Source organism: Nannobrachium achirus (genome assembly GCF_963921795.1).
Source record: "Nannobrachium achirus genome assembly, chromosome: 12".
Classification (NCBI taxonomy): Eukaryota; Metazoa; Chordata; class Actinopteri; order Myctophiformes; family Myctophidae; genus Nannobrachium; species Nannobrachium achirus.
The window spans coordinates 8,462,851-8,484,106 of record NC_137832.1 but is presented as its reverse complement, the minus strand read 5'-3'; positions in this window follow the sequence as shown (position 1 = coordinate 8,484,106).

Sequence of the window (21,256 nt, the reverse complement as noted above, 5' to 3'; positions counted from 1 at the left end):
ACCATCCCTCTTCCTTTTTGTCAACTCGCGTTGACAGGGCATCTGAAAAACAAACATTAACATGTTTATACATTTTTATTACACAAGTATACTAAAGAAAAATAGGTTTGAACACCTGACATAATAGGCCATTGTATAATAAATGTTTGTCTTTGTCTGCACCCCAGACAAGTGACTGACAACTTGCTTCAATGTGCTAAAGTTTGTTCACTATTTCATCTTTCAATTTTGAATATAAAAAAATATACAAAAAGTTATACAACAATATACAACTTGTACTCCATTATATAAGACAACATTTCAAATGTGAAAACAGTTGAATTGTCAAATAATTGACATTTATTTTGCACAAGTTATTTTGGCACACTGAAGCTCGTTGCTAATCCCTTACTGGTTATTAGCAAGTATCCCTCCACCTATAGACTATAGGAGTTGTAGAATAATTCACAATGAGTGACAGGTCAGCAAAACAGTATTTGCCATGGCCCTGAAATGCAAGACAACAAGTGGCCGTGTTTTAGCATATAAATTATACAATATTACAGTTCACAGAAATAGGAACAGAGAGATGCACAACCTATTGCTTTTACTTGGACAGCGCACACAGTTGCACTGTCCACGGCGGCGTAGACGCCAGTCAGAATTAAACTGAAGCTATCAATTGAAGCCCAATGTTGGAGGCCTACACATACTGGGGGAAACATCAAAATGAACATATTGCACACAGAGAAGGAGGACCGCCACCATACTTGGTGTCAAGGCTATGTTTTGATGGAGACAAGCAGAGGTATGAACTTTGGGAGGGTATGTTTTTGGCCCATCTACTAGTGCAAGGATTTTACTTCCCTACATACCCACAGGACGTTTTTTCCGTGCAAACCGCAACTACCAGAGGTGCTACTGTTGTTTTCACGAAAGGTAAAAATGTTCTCAAATGTAGAGATGGTACAATGTTCAACATCTGAATGTATTACTTGAACACAGTGAACACTATTGATGTTGATCAGTGTAATGTCTACAGACAGATGCAGAAGCACAAGGTTAAGTGTGTGGACCAACAGATCCAGACCAGTTGCCAGTTTTGAGCTGCCGAGGCAGACTAGGTCTAGGCGAAAGCATTCACTCCTACCACAGGTTCCCGAGGCTGTAGTAGTAACATCTCAGAGAAGGCATCAGTCAGAGGCTAAAAGTCATACTAAACGTTCACCTAGTATGAGGATGAAACCAGCCTCATCGAATGATGTAACTGTGTGTGATAAAGTTCAGATGAATGTAAACTACTGCTACAGACTGCTGGGGGAAAGAAAGCAGTGGGGGATATGATGAACAATTATGTGCCTGAGAATCTGTCCATGCTAAACCTAGCTAAACAAAAGAAGAAAAGAAAAAAAGGGCGTTCATGTGATTTGAGATGATCTGATTGAAAGCAATGTGTATTTAAGTGTGCTTATTGCAGCCGAAATGTGAATGTGGTGTTGGTGTTTTTTTTTTTGAAAGATACTCTGTTGGAGAAACTGTCTAAGTTTTATTAAATTGTAAAAAGAAAAAAGTGGAGAAAAAAAATGTATATATGAATCAAATCAATGTGAGATCAAGTGGAGGTGTTAAGATATGATCTCAATTTTGTTGAACTCTTACTCTGAAAGCCTGAAAGGACTACTAACAGGAAACAGGAAATGCTTGTTAAAACATCACTGCCGGTTTTGTATATAATGGGTGTGAATAAACCAAGCCTCAGTTATGTGTGTGACTGAGTTCCAGCAGGAAGCTGATGTCTCTGTGTCAAGTTCTTCTCTATTTCACTTCGAGTATTTCTGGTACTTAGAGCGCTGAAAGTAACACTCTCTCCATGAGGAAATTCCAGCTCCTCTCCACAAAGAAATTCCAGCTCCTCTCCAGAAGCTTTACTTACCATGTTGGCAGAGGACTCGCCCTCTTCCTCTTCAGGTGGAAGAGGAAGAGGGAGGCTGACCCTATTCCTCTTCATTGTTTCTCGCTTTTGCGATCCTTTCGGACGAGGCATCTGAAAAAAAAATCAAGTTAATTGATTCTATATATAAATATTTGATACAAATTGTGTCAGGCATGAACCCTTCCTAAATCAAGTTTAACTCCATTAAAACACACTGGTTCTGATGACTGATATTACTTTACTTTTTTTTTTACAACAAAAGCAAAATATTTTTAATCAAGCATAAATGGATGAATTTGCTTATTGACGCTATTTAATGATTCCAAAGGTTTCAAAGGTAGTATCCATTTCACACTCTACTTGACTGATAAGTAAAATAAAGAAAGTAATTCATCACTTAGTGCACTATATGTTCTTACCTGATATTTAAAGTCACAATGAAGGAAGAATAGAAACATGAAGGCAGAATAGAAACATGGGGGGAAAGGAATACAATTACATTCGTTACCATTACAATAACAATTATAAATACAAAAGCCACAGGACAAAAATAAAGTTACACACTGTCAAGCAAGGTCAATGTAATAAACACTTATGGATATACCATTATTCTTCAACAAAATGTAATATATTTTAATGAAGCCTTCATGTATATTCATCATCAATAAAAAAGCCTTCATGTATATTTATCATCAATAAAATACCTAACATTTACTAAATAAAATAACTACTATATCAAAACATTAGTAATCAAGCACAAACTCAATTGGTTTATTGAAGTTTAAATAGCAGTATCGATTTCACCGTCTACTTGATACACACAAAAAGTAATTCATCACATAAGTGTACTGTATGTTCTTACCTGATATTTAAAGTCACAATGAAGGCAGAATAGAAACATTAAGGCGGAATATGAGACATGAAAATACATTAGTTAAAAGGCAATACCATTCCAATAAAGATGTTAAATGCAAAAGCCAAAGGACAACAATAATGTTACATATTAACATGTTGATGTTGAAATGTGTCTATGTTTGCCTGTGCAAATGCCATGGTAATGGCATTGTGGTTGTTGAGTAGTGGTACCTTGTTGTTTTAAAAGATGCTGTTATGCTTGTTTTGTTTCTGCCTTGACCATGAACTTACCTACCTACTGTACATACAATGCAACTAGTAACAGATGAGTCATACCACTTTAATGTTAACAGCTTGAGATCAACAACCTGTGATGTTACCATTACTGTATAACTGCAAAGTACTTTTACTTTTCGTACTTTAACCCATTTAGGCCTACAATTATTGACTGCTTTAACTATTGAAAAATAGCAGATATACAAGCTCACAGCGCAGCACCGAGTGCCGTGCTGCGAGCTTGTAGATCTGCTATTTTTTTTAAATCATGATTTTTCTTGGCAAGTCTTTGAATATATCTATTTAAAAGCGAACATTTGTAACTCAAATATTTGCTTCCGGGGGGTCCCTGGAACAACATATTTTGAGATGGGGGTCCGTGGCCAAATACCTGTAATTGTGTGGGTCCTTGACATGGAAAAGTTTGAGAACCACTGATTTAGAGGAGGGATTTAGAAGTCGGGTCAAAGATCGAGTCAAAGATATTCAAAGATTTGCACTCATTTTCAAGATTTTTCAAAAATAGCAGATCTACAAGCTCGCAGCGCGGCACTCGGTGCCGTGCTGTGAGCTTGTATATCTGCTATTTTTCTAAAGTTAAAGCATAAAATAATGGTTAAAGTGGTTAAAATCTAATGCGACTCAGGCACGTTCCAGGTATTTGAGAGTTAAGTATATTTTGATGCCAATACTTTTACTCAAGTACATTTTGAATTTTGGACTTTTACTTGTAAGGGTGCCCTCAGACCAAAATACCTATGAGAGTGGAATCCATGTTCCACCAATGCATTTCAATGAGAGTGAAGCGGTTTCATGCCTCTCAGGGTGCCCACACACCAAAATACCTATGAGAGTGGAATCCGCGTTCCGCCAATGCATTTCAATGAGAAGGGAGCGTTTTTTGCAGAAATCCTCTGCTGGCATGAAACCGCTTCACTCTCATTGAAATGCATTGGTGGAACGCGGATTCCACTCTCATAGGTATTTTGGTCTGAGGGCACCCTAACGGAGTATTTCTACATTTCTGTATTGATACTTTTACTTAAGTATAAAATGTGAGTACTTTTTACAACACTGATCTACAGTATACTGTAACAGATCTGGTGTGCACCAAACCAACTGGGCACTACAGATGTCAGGGAACCAAAACCATCTGGGTTCTGGAGACATGTGGGCACCTGGGCATCAAAACCAAATACGCCTATAATAAGCAAAACTGGCAACGCTGTCCAACTAATGCCAGCAGACAACAGACTAACATGTTTCAAGCAGTTGGAAGTAGTTTGTTTGGTCGAGAGCTACCTTTTAAAAATATATAGGTTATATAAAAGAAAATAGTAGCCTACTGTTAAAGAAAATAGAGGGGAATAAAAATATAATTGAACCAACTAATATAGCATTTTTGCAACTTAAACAACTTTGTACATGACACTTTGTTCTGACCAAGTTTGAACCACCCTTTAATCAAAAAGATGGCCAAATCCACCATGGCTTTCAAAACATGAGTCTATAAACCAATAGGTGTAATCATGATTACTGTCCTGACTGATTAATTAACAATTAACTTTTCACATTATATATACCTTGGACGTTTATGTTGTTGTGAGCTTGTATATGTGCAAATTTCACTACTGATATTATTGCTTCCAAGTTTTTTTTAAAGCAAGTAGGCCTACTATTGAATATTTAAGTAATTTTAAAAGCAATTACTCCAGTATTTAAATCAAGAACAAAATCAGCAGAACAAACAATGAAATAGTTCAGGATCATGATTAAACAAGAAACAGGAAATGCTTCATACTTGAACAAACTCACCTTAATGCTTCAATGCTCTTCCAATGGTGTAAACATTGAAAATGGCTATATTTGTTTGATGAAACAATGGTGAAGGACCCAGATGACCCACAATGCAACGCAATTTGGCTGCCATTAGCAAAGCCTGAATAGAAGTTGGAGCACAACCAGGGTTGCCATGTTCTTTTATTATAAGCGACTTTGGTCTTGTTTTTCTGTAAAGTAGATTACAATTAGTAAATATTGGTACTGTAGTAGCAGGTTGTGTTTTTTTAGGCCTGTTTCTAAAGTATAGTTGCTTATTTGGCAACCTAATGTTGTTTAAACCAGTATTTCGACCATTTTTGTTGCAAGGACCATCCAAATTGTATTTGTCCAAGGACCCCTATCTAGTTTGTACCATGGACCTATGGACCCCCATACCAGATTTGTGTTTTGAAAATGTTTCCAAAATATTCAACATTTGATTTTTTTTTTCAAGAATGTATTTTAAAATAGCATATCGAGGGCCAAAGCGCAAAACCTCCTATCTGCAAATTTTATGATTTTTGAATTTCACTTGAAATGGGTACTATTGGCTATGCTGCACATGGTCAGTCTGTCTGCAAGATCGTTCTGCCCCTCATTTTGCCAAAAATGTCATGTGACTAGAAATAGTTGATAGGTTTTTCCCAATAAAGTGATTTTAGCAGATAGGAGGTTTTGCGCTTTGGCCATCGATATCTAAAACTGACAATGCTCACATTGTGATCAATAGCCCATGTAATAGCCCATGTACTCCTGTTGTGACATCACCTGTCCATATATGGTCATTCCCAGATGACGTCCTGTTAGGGGAACGACACTCACATGAACAGAATCCCTTTAATCCCCATATATGGAGATCCCTTATGTCATCAATATTAAGCCCATATCTGGGAATTCCAATATATATATATATATATACAGTATATACATATTGTGTCAGTCGAAGCAGTGTAGCTGCAACGACACAAGTCACACTTGCAAATTAATTCTGTCCTTGGAGATCCTCGATATCATCAATATTAAGCCTGTAGCTTGGAATGCCCATATATGGACATATTGTGTGAGTCTCATGTGGTCTATAACATAAGAAATCTATGATGTCAGACGTCAGTCATATTCATATTTGGGGAAATATTTTGTCCAACTTAAACCGCAACTCGAATCACACTTGCAAATGAATTCCGTCCTGTGTGACCTCACTCTTTCAAATTGCAAGCTCACAACGCAAGGCATTGTGAGCTTGTAGATCTGCTATTTTCATAACTCCTAACCTTCAGCATGAAAGGTATTTGCTATAACCACTAGTACACTATGGTGGCCATATCTCTTTAATCAGAGTGATGTTTATTAAAATATAAAACATTCTATGCAGACTCAAGTATACAAGTACAGGTAAGATGAAAACACTCCTGCCATATGTTTAGAAAGACATGTAGGAAATGGCTGTATACAATAGACTTTTTATTCAACCCCAGACCCCCACCCCATGTGACTGATTGGTGTGACTTCATTACATTTACATTACATCCTCCCCCCACACAATCCATGCACGTCCTTTTGCATGTTAAACAACATAGATTTGAGATACCAATATCTAGTGGGGCCCAAACTAGCAGAAATAGAGAGTTTGGTCTCAACGCATTGCTATCAGAAAACTTGGGAGATTGTTTATTGGCTTTATTCACAACAAATTATGCCATACATAATAACTACTCTCAAAAAAGCATTTTTATAGCGCTTTTCTAAGCAAGTTGCGAACTCAAAGCGCTTACAATGTGATGCGAAAATTCCAGAATCAAAGCGGGTTTAAGCATATCACAAACTGCTCAAAATGATATAGTGCCCCCTTTGGCCAATTGGGGTAAGATTGGTTTTAGTGAAACTTGGACTAACCCTCTACAGTATTTCATCATGAAAATTTGACTTTGCATGTATGTTTTAGAGGCAGAAGAATAATTTGCATAAAACTGCAATATTCATTGAATTTATTTAAAAAAGCATGTTTCAATTTTAAAGAAATCCGATCTGACAGATCTTTAGATATCGGTCCAAAGTTCACGTAAAAAAAGTTTTGTGCACGTGGAGCGAAAATTCCAGAATAAAAGCGGGTTTACGTGTTTTACAAACTGCTCAAAATGGCGGAAAATCGAAGGGCGGAGCTTACTTAACAACAACACAGATGTCTTCCGCTTGAGTCAAAGCACGCGTGTAACAAGTTGCATGTCTTCAAATGAAACGAGTCATGACTTATGCCCGTTTGAAGTTTGAATTTTCAAACGCTTCGTATAGCGCCCCCCTTTGGCCGATTGGAATAAAATTGGTTTCAGTGATACTTTGACTAACCCTCCACATCTTTGCCAAATGCCATGAACGTGTAACTTTGCATGTATGATTTAGAGGCCGAAGAATAATTTGCATAAAACCGCAATATTGATTGAATTATTAAAAAATGATATTTCACTTTAAAAGAAATCCACCGAGATAAATCTGACCGTATTGGTCCAAAGTTCATGTGAAAAAAGTTTTGTACGCGTAACAAAAAAAACCCAGGAGGAGATAGATTTTTACTGTTTTTCATATAATTCCGAATTGTGGGAGACCTAAAGGTCAGAGGTCAAAAGTTAGAGGGTAAAAGTTGTTCGGCATGAGGAGACGCATACGTGTATACAGGTTTCATGGCTGTATGTATAACACAGCATGAGCTATACCTGTTCAAAGATCGCACTTTCGAAGGCTTCCTACAGCGCCACCATTTGGCCGATTGCTGTAAAAAGTAATAGCACACTTCGCCACAGTAAGCTGAACACATTGATGTTTTTATTTTCATTTTCTCACTAAGTATGTAGGAGTAGAAAGGAACCGAAGATCCCGTCTACTTATAAATAAATAAATAAATAAATAATGACAATATCTAAAGTGTGCTCGCCTTATAGGCGAGCCCACAACTAGAAAAATATTGTTCCTTCGAAACAATTGTGGGCTCGCTTCAAGCCAGAAAACAATGGCTATAAAAGCACAAAATGTCAAGATCGCAGGCAGTGCTCTCTTTGACGTTACTGACGTCAAAGATTGGTCCATTTTGTTCCAAAAATGTGTTGTGCAAAAGTTGACCCGCTGGTGGCGCTATAACAGGCCAATGTGAGAAGGTTGGTATCTGTTCCTTGACCTATTGGGAATGTGCTTGCAAGATTTCACGCACATCCCAGGCTGTGTTCATGATTTGAGGTGTTTTTGGCTTTGGACACTTTATCGCTGCTTGCAGCTATATTTATTATTATTATTTTATAATTTTTTTGTGTGCACTTCATAGGCATGTTAGACAAAGGTCCTTAGATTGCGTGTAGAATGTTTCATGCAAATTGCAAAAAAAATCCTAGAATAAAAACGGGTTTAAGCGTTTTACAAACTGCTCAAAATTATATAGCGCCCCCCTTTGGCCATTTGGGGTAAGATTGGTTTCAGTGATATTTGAACTAACCCTCTACACTATTTTGTCATGAAAATGTGACTTTGCATGTATGTTTTAGAGGCAGAAGAATAATTTGCATAAAAATGCAATATTGTTTGAATTATTTAAAAAAGCATGTTTCAATGTTAAAGAAATCCGATCTGACAGATCTTTAGATATCGGTCCAAAGTTCACGTAAAAAAAGTTTTGTGCACATGACGCGAAAATTCCAGAATAAAAGCGGGTTTACGCGTTTTACAAACTGCTCAAAGTGGCGGAAAATCGAAGGGCGGAGCTTACTTAACAACGACAGAGATGTCTTCCGCTTGAGTCAAAGCACGCGTGTAACAAGTTGCATGTCTTCAAACGAAACGAGTCATGACTTATGCCCGTTTGAAGTTTGAATTTTCAAACGCTTCGTATAGCGCCCCCCTTTGGCCGATTGGAATAAAATTGGTTTCAGTGATACTTTGACTAACCCTCCACATCTTTGCCAAATGCCATGAACGTGTAACTTTGCATGTATGATTTAGAGGCAGAAGAATAATTTGCATAAAACCGCAATATTGATAGAATTATTAAAAAATTATATTTCACTTTAAAAGAAATCCGCCGAGATTAGTTTGACCGTATTGGTCCAAAGTTCATGTGAAAAAAGTTTTGTGCACTTGACGCGAAAATCCCAGGAGGAGATAGATTTTTACTGTTTTTCATATAATTCCGAATTGTGGGAGACCTAAAGGTCAGAGGTCAAAAGTTAGAGGGTAAAAGTTGTTCGGCATGAGGAGACGCATACGTGTATACAGGTTTCATGGCTGTACCTAAAACACAGCATGAGCTATACCTGTTCAAAGTTCGCACTTTCGAAGGCTTCCTACAGCGCCACCATTTGGCCGATTGCTATAAAAAATAATAGCGCACTTCGCCACTGTAAACTGAACACATTGATGTTTTTATTTTCATTTTCTCACTAAGTATGTAGGAGTAGAAAGGAACCGAAGTTCCCGTCTACTGTCTGACTGACTGATAGATAAATAATGACAATATCTAAAGTGTGCTCGCCTTATAGGCGAGCCCACAACTAGAAAAATATTGTTCCTTCGAAACAATTGTGGGCTCGCTTCAAGCCAGAAAACAATGGCTATAAAAGCACAAAATGTCAAGATCGCAGGCAGTGCTCTCTTTGACGTTACTGACGTCAAAGATTGGTCCATTTTGTTCCAAAAATGTGTTGTGCAAAAGTTGACCCGCTGGTGGCGCTATAACAGGCCAATGTGAGAAGGTTGGTATCTGTTCCTTGACCTATTGGGAATGTGCTTGCAAGATTTCACGCACATCCCAGGCTGTGTTCATGATTTGAGGTGTTTTTGGCTTTGGCCACTTTATCGCTGCTTGCAGCTATATTTATTATTATAATTTTATAATTTTTTTGTGTGCACTTCATAGGCATGTTAGATAAAGGTCCTTAGATTGCGTGTAGAATGTTTCATGCAAATTGCAAAAAAAATCCTAGAATAAAAACGGGTTTAAGCGTTTTACAAACTGCTCAAAATTATATAGCGCCCCCCTTTGGCCATTTGGGGTAAGATTGGTTTCAGTGATATTTGAACTAACCCTCTACACTATTTTGTCATGAAAATGTGACTTTGCATGTATGTTTTAGAGGCAGAAGAATAATTTGCATAAAAATGCAATATTGTTTGAATTATTTAAAAAAGCATGTTTCAATGTTAAAGAAATCCGATCTGACAGATCTTTAGATATCGGTCCAAAGTTCACGTAAAAAAAGTTTTGTGCACGTGACGCGAAAATTCCAGAATAAAAGCGGGTTTACGCGTTTTACAAACTGCTCAAAATGGCGGAAAATTGAAGGGCGGAGCTTACTTAACAACAACACAGATGTCTTCCGCTTGAGTCAAAGCACGCGTGTAACAAGTTGCATGTCTTCAAACGAAACAAGTCATGACTTATGCCCGTTTGAAGTTTGAATTTTCAGACGCTTCGTATAGCGCCCCCCTTTGGCCAATTGGAATAAAATTGGTTTCAGTGATACTTTGACTAACCCTCCACATCTTTGCCAAATGCCATGAACGTGTAACTTTGCATGTATGATTTAGAGGCCGAAGAATAATTTGCATAAAACCGCAATATTGATAAAATTATTAAAAAATTATATTTCACTTTAAAAAAAATCTGGTTGATCAATCTGACCGTATTGGTCCAAAGTTCATGTGAAAAAAGTTTTGTGCACTTGACGCGAAAATCCCAGGAGGAGATAGATTTTTACTGTTTTTCATATAATTCCGAATTGTGGGAGACCTAAAGGTCAGAGGTCAAAAGTTAGAGGGTAAAAGTTGTTCGGCATGAGGAGACGCATACGTGTATACAGGTTTCATGGCTGTACCTAAAACACAGCATGAGCTATACCTGTTCAAAGTTCGCACTTTCGAAGGCTTCCTACAGCGCCACCATTTGGCCGATTGCTATAAAAAATAATAGCGCACTTCGCCACTGTAAACTGAACACATTGATGTTTTTATTTTCATTTTCTCACTAAGTATGTAGGAGTAGAAAGGAACCGAAGTTCCCGTCTACTGTCTGACTGACTGACTGACTGATAGATAAATAATGACAATATCTAAAGTGTGCTCGCCTTATAGGCGAGCCCACAACTAGAAAAATATTGTTCCTTCGAAACAATTGTGGGCTCGCTTCAAGGCAGAAAGCAATGGCTATAAAAGCACAAAATGTCAAGATCGCAAGCAGTGCTCTCTTTGACGTTACTGACGTCAAAGATTGGTCCATTTTGTTCCAAAAATGTGTTGTGCAAAAGTTGACCCGCTGGTGGCGCTATAACAGGCCAATGTGAGAAGGTTGGTATCTGTTCCTTGACCTATTGGGAATGTGCTTGCAAGATTTCACGCACATCCCAGGCTGTGTTCATGATTTGAGGTGTTTTTGGCTTTGGACACTTTATCGCTGCTTGCAGCTATATTTATTATTATTATTTTATAATTTTTTTGTGTGCACTTCATAGGCATGTTAGATAAAGGTCCTTAGATTGCGTGTAGAATGTTTCATGCAAATTGCAAAAAAAATCCTAGAATAAAAACGGGTTTAAGCGTTTTACAAACTGCTCAAAATTATATAGCGCCCCCCTTTGGCCATTTGGGGTAAGATTGGTTTCAGTGATATTTGAACTAACCCTCTACACTATTTTGTCATGAAAATGTGACTTTGCATGTATGTTTTAGAGGCAGAAGAATAATTTGCATAAAAATGCAATATTGTTTGAATTATTTAAAAAAGCATGTTTCAATGTTAAAGAAATCCGATCTGACAGATCTTTAGATATCGGTCCAAAGTTCACGTAAAAAAAGTTTTGTGCACGTGACGCGAAAATTCCAGAATAAAAGCGGGTTTACGCGTTTTACAAACTGCTCAAAATGGCGGAAAATTGAAGGGCGGAGCTTACTTAACAACGACACAGATGTCTTCCGCTTGAGTCAAAGCACGCGTGTAACAAGTTGCATGTCTTCAAACGAAACGAGTCATGACTTATGGCCGTTTGAAGTTTGCATTTTCAGACGCTTTGTATAGCGCCCCCCTTTGGCCGATTGGAATAAAATTGGTTTCAGTGATACTTTGACTAACCCTCCACATCTTTGCCAAATGCCATGAAAGTGTAGCTTTGCATGTATGATTTAGAGGCCGAAGAATAATTTGCATAAAACCGCAATATTGATTGAATCATTAAAAAATTATATTTCACTTTAAAAGAAATCCGACCAGACTAGTTTGACCGTATTGGTCCAAAGTTCATGTGAAAAAAGTTTTGTGCACGTAACGCAAAAATCCCAGGAGGAGATCGATTTTTACTGTTTTTTATATAATTCAAAATTCTGGGGGATCTAAAGGTCAGAGGTCAAAAGTCAGAGCGTAAAAGTTGTTCAGCATGAGGAGACGCATACGTGTATACAGGTTTCATGACTGTACGTATAACAGAGCATGAGCTCTATCTGTTCAAAGTTCGCACTTTCGAAGGCTTCCTACAGCGCCACCATTTGGCCGATTGCTGTAAAAAATAATAGCACACTTCGCCACTGTAAGCTGAACACATTGATGTTTTTATTTTCATTTTCTGTCTAAGTATGTAGGAGTAGAAAGGAACCGAAGTTTTGAGGAGAACTTGATATGACGGTTAGATATTGTCACTAGAAAAATATTGTTCCTTCGAAACAATTGTGGGCTCGCTTCAAGCCAGAAAACAATGGCTATAAAAGTACAAAATGTCAAGATCGCAGGCAGTGCTCACTTTGACGTTACTGACGTCAAAGATTGGTCCATTTTGTTCCAAAAAATTGTTATGCAAAAGTTGACCCGCTGGTGGCGCTATAACAGGCCAATGTGAGAAGGTTGGTATCTGTTCCTTGACCTATTGGGAATGTGCTTGCAAGATTTCACGCACATCCCAGGCTGTGTTCATGATTTGAGGTGTTTTTGGCTTTGGCCACTTAATCGCTGCTTGCAGCTATATTTATTATTATTATTTTATAATTTTTTTGTGTGCACTTCATAGGCATGTTAGATAAAGGTCCTTAGATTGCGTGTAGAATGTTTCATGCAAATTGCAAAAGAAATCCTAGAATAAAAACGGGTTTAAGCGTTTTACAAACTGCTCAAAATTATATAGCGCCCCCCTTTGGCCATTTGGGGTAAGATTGGTTTCAGTGATATTTGAACTAACCCTCTACACTATTTTGTCATGAAAATGTGACTTTGCATGTATGTTTTAGAGGCAGAAGAATAATTTGCATAAAAATGCAATATTGTTTGAATTATTTAAAAAAGCATGTTTCAATGTTAAAGAAATCCGATCTGACAGATCTTTAGATATCGGTCCAAAGTTCACGTAAAAAAAGTTTTGTGCACGTGACGCGAAAATTCCAGAATAAAAGCGGGTTTACGCGTTTTACAAACTGCTCAAAATGGCGGAAAATTGAAGGGCGGAGCTTACTTAACAACGACACAGATGTCTTCCGCTTGAGTCAAAGCACGCGTGTAACAAGTTGCATGTCTTCAAACGAAACGAGTCATGACTTATGCCCGTTTGAAGTTTGAATTTTCAGACGCTTTGTATAGCGCCCCCCTTTGGCCGATTGGAATAAAATTGGTTTCAGTGATACTTTGACTAACCCTCCACATCTTTGCCAAATGCCATGAACGTGTAACTTTGCATGTATGATTTAGAGGCCGAAGAATAATTTGCATAAAACCGCAATATTGGGGGAATTATTAAAAAATTATATTTCACTTTAAAAAAAATCTGGTTGATCAATCTGACCGTATTGGTCCAAAGTTCATGTGAAAAAAGTTTTGTGCACTTGACGCGAAAATCCCAGGAGGAGATAGATTTTTACTGTTTTTCATATAATTCCGAATTGTGGGAGACCTAAAGGTCAGAGGTCAAAAGTTAGAGGGTAAAAGTTGTTCGGCATGAGGAGACGCATACTTGTATACAGGTTTCATGCCTGTACCTCAAACACAGCATGAGCTATACCTGCTCAAAGTTCGCACTTTCGAAGGCTTCGTGCAGCGCCACCATTTGGCCGATTGCTATAAAAAATAATAGCGCACTTCGCCACTGTAAACTGAACACATTGATGTTTTTATTTTCATTTTCTCACTAAGTATGTAGGAGTAGAAAGGAACCGAAGTTCCCGTCTACTGTCTGACTGACTGACTGACTGATAGATAAATAATGACAATATCTAAAGTGTGCTCGCCTTATAGGCGAGCCCACAACTAGAAAAATATTGTTCCTTCGAAACAATTGTGGGCTCGCTTCAAGCCGGAAAACAATGGCTAAGTACAAAATGTCAAGATCGCAGGCAGTGCTCTCTTTGACGTTACTGACGTCAAAGATTGGTCCATTTTGTTCCAAAAATGTGTTGTGCAAAAGTTGACCCGCTGGTGGCGCTATAACAGGCCAATGTAAGAAGGGTGGTATCTGTTCCTTGACCTATTGGGAATGTGCTTGCAAGATTTCACGCACATTGCAGGCTGTGTTCATGATTTGAGGTGTTTTTGGCTTTGGCCACTTTATCGCTGCTTGCAGCTATATTCATTATTTTTTTTTGTGTGTGTGTGTGTGTGCACTTCATAGGCATATTAGATAAAGGTCCTTAGATTGTGTGTAGAATGTTTCATGCAAATTGCAAAAAAAAAAATCCTAACGGGTTTAAGCGTTTCACAAACTGCTCAAAATGATATAGCGCCCCCCTTTGGCCAATTGGGATAAGATTGGTTTTAGTGATATTTGGACTAACACTCTACATCTTTGCCAAATGCCATGAACATGTTACTTTGCATGTATGATTTAGAGGCAGAAGAATAATTTGCATAAAACTGCAATATTCATTGAATTTATTTAAAAAAGCATGTTTCAATTTTAAAGAAATCCGATCTGACAGATCTTTAGATATCGGTCCAAAGTTCACGTAAAAAAAGTTTTGTGCACGTGGAGCGAAAATTCTAGAATAAAAGCGGGTTTACGCGTTTTACAAACTGCTCAAAATGGCGGAAAATCGAAGGGCGGAGCTTACTTAACAACGACACAGATGTCTTCCGCTTGAGTCAAAGCACGCGTGTAACAAGTTGCATGTCTTCAAACAAAACGAGTCATGACTTATGCCCGTTTGAAGTTTGAATTTTCAAACGCTTCGTATAGCGCCCCCCTTTGGCCGATTGGAATAAAATTGGTTTCAGTGATACTTTGACTAACCCTCCACATCTTTGCCAAATGCCATGAACGTGTAACTTTGCATATATGATTTAGAGGTCGAAGAATAATTTGCATAAAACCGCAATATTGATTGAATTATTAAAAAATTATATTTCACTTTAAAAGAAATCCGCCGAGACTAGTTTGACCGTATTGGTCCAAAGTTCATGTGAAAAAAGTTTTGTACGCGTTATGCAAAAATCCCAGGAGGAGATAGATTTTTACTGTTTTTCATATAATTCAAAATTCTGGGGGATCTAAAGGTCAGAGGTCAAAAGTCAGAGCGTAAAAGTTGTTCGGCATGAGGAGACGCATACGTGTATACAGGTTTCATGGCTGTACCTAAAACACAGCATGAGCTATACCTGTTCAAAGTTCGCACTTTCGAAGGCTTCCTACAGCGCCACCATTTGGCCGATTGCTGTATAAAATAATAGCACACTTCGCCACTGTAAGCTGAACACATTGATGTTTCTATTTTCATTTTCTCACTAAGTATGTAGGAGTAGAAAGGAACCGAAGTTTTTTGATACTTGCACTGACTGCCTGCCTAGTAAATAATGACAATATCTAAAGTGTGCTCGCCTTATAGGCGAGCCCACAATAATGACAATATCTAGAGTGTGCTCGCCTTATAGGCGAGCCCACAATAATATTACCAGAAACACATTTAAAGAGAAAGACCTGAATGACCATAAGGTATGTAACACTGAGAAACCAAATGAACCCTTGTAGGTCCATTTGAACACTCTCAGTTACTTGCAAATAAAAAATTTGAGAACCACTAGATAGGCCTACTAGTGAATTCATAAAGTGCCATAGTGACATAGTAAATTAGTGTCATACATATTCTGAAGAAAACCTAGAGACTTGACTTTCAGTAATTGGGTCGTATGATCAAACAATATGAACATTACATCTGAACTTTGCCACGGACCGGCCCAATTCTTACTATGGACACATTTGTCCGCGTACAGACATATTGATGACCCCTGGAGTAGGCCTATATTGAATTGAATTAGCCTTTATTGTCTCCGAGGAGAAATTTGTCTTGGGCAATGGAGGTACAGCGTACAAAAATACAAAAAGGTACAAAAAACACATACTTAAGACATGCATACATACCAACATAACTACATACATACATGTAGGGCCTACACCTAAAATTCATCCCGCACCCATCATGACACCCCAGTGTGCGATATATCAACAGCCTGTGGTCCAGATCCCCCCCCCCCCCCCCCCCAGCAGTTCATCGTCACAAGTACAGTCCTTTGACTGTACTTGTGTTGTTTGCATTTCTTTTTAATAAAGTATTCAATCAATCAAAGTACTTTTACTTTTGGCTCTTGAAGTATATTTCCATGCCAATACTTTTGTACTTTTACTCTAGTCAATTTACTTGTAACAGAGTATTACTACATTGCAGTATTATTTTACTTGATCAGCAACAGCACACATTTCTCAACGTCTTTGAAGTGCACGTTTTCATCACATGATGGCGCTGCTGCCTTCTCTACCAAAACTGTTCCTATACTGTGTGAACGGAACATGATAGATTCCTTTGATGTGCAAATGATTTATTGTAAGCTGGATCATAAGCTTACAGTTTGTTGATTCATAGTATAGAAAATCATAGTATAGAAAATCTAGTCTTTATTTTAAAAATGAGAATGTATATATCTGTGTGTGCATTATGCTCAACCTCTTTGACCTGTGACCATGGGCGTCACAAGGGGGGGAAAGTAAAGTGGGACTGAGTTACTAGGGCCCAAGGTGGAGGGTCCTTAATTATTTTATACTTTAGCTATTGAAAAATAGCAGACATATAAGCTCACAGCGTGGCACAGAGTGCCGCGCTGCAAGCTTTCAAAAAACCTTTTAGATTTAGAAGACATTTATAGAATCTACAAGCTTGCAGTGAGTATATCTGCTATTTTTCAATAGTTAAAGCACAAAATAATGCGTAATAATGCATTCCCAATGTAGCATTCCCCCCCCCCTTGTACCCAGGGCCCAGAATTTGGTGCGACCCCTGCCTGTGACCCCAACATGAACTAGGAAGTTCATCCAACACATTTATTACTTTTTAAAACAAGAAATATTGACTAATTATAAAAAAGTAAACTTGGAGGCTGCATGCATACCGTATATTCACCCTTCACAACAATGTGTTTATCATATACAAAACAACTCATTTGTTTGTCTCTCTCGACTCTCCCCCTCTCCCTCTGCTCTCTTTTCACCCCAGTTACTTCTAAATTCAATATTTAGAGATGTCATTTGATCAGACATATATAAATAAGCCTGTATATAAGGTCTCAAGTCTCCATGCATGTGTGACTAATCAATAGAAAAAGGTCATTTTGGGGGTGAACTACTCCTTTAAGTTAAAAAGTTAAAATACAGGTGTCAAATCTTTTGTCTGAGCTAGTTTGTATTAAGACACTAGAGGGCGATGCAAGATGCAAGCCTAGGTTTTTCCCAGGTTTCCCCTGTATATTGATTGATTGAAGACTTTATTAGAAGATTGCATAGGAAAAGGTACAGTTTCATGACAGCACAGTTCACTGGTACACGGTCTACTAAAAGGAGATCCATGAAAAGACTAAGCTTATTTCCACTGGAAACCATTAAAGTATCTCATATAACATTGAATGACAGACAAATAAACAACTGAGTGAATACACCTGCCAAACACACATTGTGTATGGTTTCTTTATGGTGTTATCATAGATGTTGACTGTATACAACATACTATAGAAGACAGAGGTTTCTGGCTGACAGTGACAGTCAGGTCAAAACCCCACTTCTGTTGTAAACCTGTTGACCCCTGGATGTGACCCCAAACCTCTGGTCTGTCATTCATTGAAGAGGATAATACTGTATGTTCCTCATGGCATCATCTATTCCAGTGGTTCTCAACCAATGGTCCTTGAGGGGGTTCCAGGTGGTCCCCAGCTAAATGGTGGGGAGTTGGTGACCAAATGGACCCATGTAGATCTTTAATTCTTGAGTGTAAATTGAAACCAAATGGACCCATATATGGGTCCAAATTATTGTTAAACATCTGCATTAATTAATTTACAAGATGTCAACACACTTAGAGAATGTGTAGAAGAATTGTTTTAAATGTTCACCTCTTATATCTCTCCTATGGTGGTTTCCTCCACCGGTGGCGGAGGAAACCATGCAAGGCACCAACCTATACTCACCGGGAGCAATTAGGGGTTCAGAGTCTTGCCCAAGGACCCTTCGACATGAACTCAGGGGGAGCCCAGATTCGAACTGGGAACCCTTCGGGAACCCTTCGTGCTCTAATAACGGTTTCTCTACCCCTGAGGCATATGAGGGTCTAAGCGACCTATCACTTACTGAAGTGATATTGAAGTGATATTGATGAATTAAAAATATTATAATATTATTCTGTGGCACCCCTGGACTTAGATCACAGCACCCACTTTGGGAAAACCTGTTCTACATGCCTCCATAATCTGAGTCCCAGAAGTTCTTCTTGTCTCGACATGCCCACTAGGGGGCAGTGCTGTATCAATGCTGTATAGACAGGAGGTTTCTCAGCATTTTCTCAGCATGGAATTGGCTCAGACTTCCTATCAGATTTTAATAGAATCCAATACATAAATTGAATAATGACATGTGGGTATTATTGTGGGCACAGATATGGTCAATATTTATTTATCTATCAGTCAGACAGTTCTCCTCAAAACTTTGGCACCTTTCCTACTCCTACATACTTGGACAGAAAATTAAAATAAAAACATCAATGTGTTCAGCTTACTGTGGCGACGTGTGCTATTACTTTTTAAAGGCTGTAGGAAGCCTTCGAAAGTGCAAACTTTGAACAGGTATAGCTCATGCTATGTGGTGAGAAGTTTGTACGTTAAATAATTATTTTTTAATAATTCAATGAATATTGCGGTTTTATGCAAATTATTCTTCTGCCTCTAAATCATACATGCAAAGTGATACGTTCATGGCATTTGGCAAAGATGTAGAGGGTTAGTCCAAATATCACTGAAACCAATCTTATTTCAATTGGCCTAAGGGGGGCGCTATACGAAGCATTTGAAAATTCAAACTTTAAACGGGCATAAGTCATGCCTCGTTTCGTTTAAAGACATGCAAGTTGTTTACACACGTGCCTTGACTCAAGCGGAAGCCATCTGTGTTATGTACACTCCGCCCTTAGATTTTCCGCCATTTTGTGCAGTTTCTAAAATGCTCTTATTCTGGAATTTTCGCGTAACGTGCACAGAATTTCTTTTACATGAACTTTGGACCGATATCTAAAGATCTGTCTGATCGGATTTTTTATTTATTGAAACATTCTTTTTTAATAATTCAATGAATATTGCAGTTTTATGCAAATTATTAACTCTTAGGCCTACTGAGTTGCTATACCTGACCCCCTGTTGAAGACCCCTCTCATATAGTTCCAATAATCCATCAACACATAGAAAGCTATATAAACACAACAATACTCATACAACACGTTAAAATGCATTATAGCCTACCTGTCGTGGCACAATGCAGTATTCTTTTAATAAGGTTTTGGAACAATAGTCATGTAGACCTATCATGTAGTGTATTTTCGCTGGACTTGGTTGGTGCTACTTCCCACACTTCTTTCATAGCGTTTGGATGCAGTACTTTACTTACAGTAGGCCTAAGTGCAATGTTGAATGTTGAGGTTTTACAGTGTGTGTGTAGCTGCCTTTACATTGTCACCCTCTCTCTCCCTCTCTCTCTCTCTCTCTCTCTCTCTCTCTCTCTCTCTCTCTCTCTCTCTCTCTCTCTCTCTCTCTCTCTCTCTCTGTGTGTGTGTGTGTGTGTGTGTGTGTGTGTGTGTGTGTGTGTGTGTGTGTGTGTGTGTGTGTGTGTGTGTGTGTGTGTGTGTGTGTGTGTGTGTTCCAGATTGGAACTCGTAAATCAAATTATTCTCATCAAGATATCTTGCAATCTGTTCGTAGGTACATAGCATGCCACGCGAGAACTCGTCACACTGCATTCTTCTTTCAATCCTGCCATGCCCTTCGATCATCAATCACTCATCATGGAGATAATTATCTGTTTTGACACCAGCATTTGTTGGCACACCGTTCTCATCAACAGACAACAGACTACAGCACGTGTTCACCTTGGAAACCACAACTATTAAAGTTGACAAACTAGTTTAGCTGGTAGAAGTGAATCTCCTCGTGTCCTCAAGTAACCCTGTCATCTGAAAAGCCATCTGTCTATATCAGTGGTTATCAACCTGTGGTACAAGTACCACTGGTGGTACCATAGCCTTTCATTATTTTACTTTGTTTTGTGTGTGAACTTTTGATTTGTGTAACATTGTTATAACCCTTGAAGTAATTTACCTCGGTATAAAAGTGTATTATAATTTTTTTTGTCAGCAGTGGCCCGTGTTTGATGCTATCTCCTACTCCTCTTGAGACGCAGAGTGATCTGATTGGATGCCTGAATGAACCAGTGATATGAATGTTATGTCTATAAAAAACCCTTTGTAATCCATTTGAAACGTTGTGCTGTACAACAGCATCAAAACCCTTCTTTGTTTGCCAAATCTCAGCCTCATTCTCTACCCACTGCCTACCAGGCCGTGCAGGAAACTTCACTGTATCTCCGTGGAGTACAGGCTGCCTGCCTGCCTGCCTGCCTGCCTGCCTGCCTGCCTGCTGCCTGACTGACTGATAGTCGTACTAAAATGGCTCAGCAGGGAGTAGAAGTGGATCAGGAACAGTTGTGTTGTTCTATCTGTCTGGATCTCCTGAAGGATCCAGTGACTGTTCCCTGTGGACACAGCTACTGCAGGAGGTGTATCGAGGGCTTCTGGGAGCAGGATGATCAGAGAGGGAGGTTCAGCTGTCCACAGTGCAGACAAACCTTCACCCCAAGACCTGTTCTGAACAAAAGCACCATGTTGGCTGAGGTGGTGGAGAGCATGAAGAAGACAGGTGAGACAAATAAAGAGAGATGAAACGTGTTATTACACAAACATTACATATTATTATATATTCATGGAAGTGGAAGATTTTATTTTTTCCTCCGGATGTGCGGCGAACTCCTAAATACTAACTAATGAGTGGTATATTTTTTAAAATTTATAATAGTATACTTTTACTTTTTATTT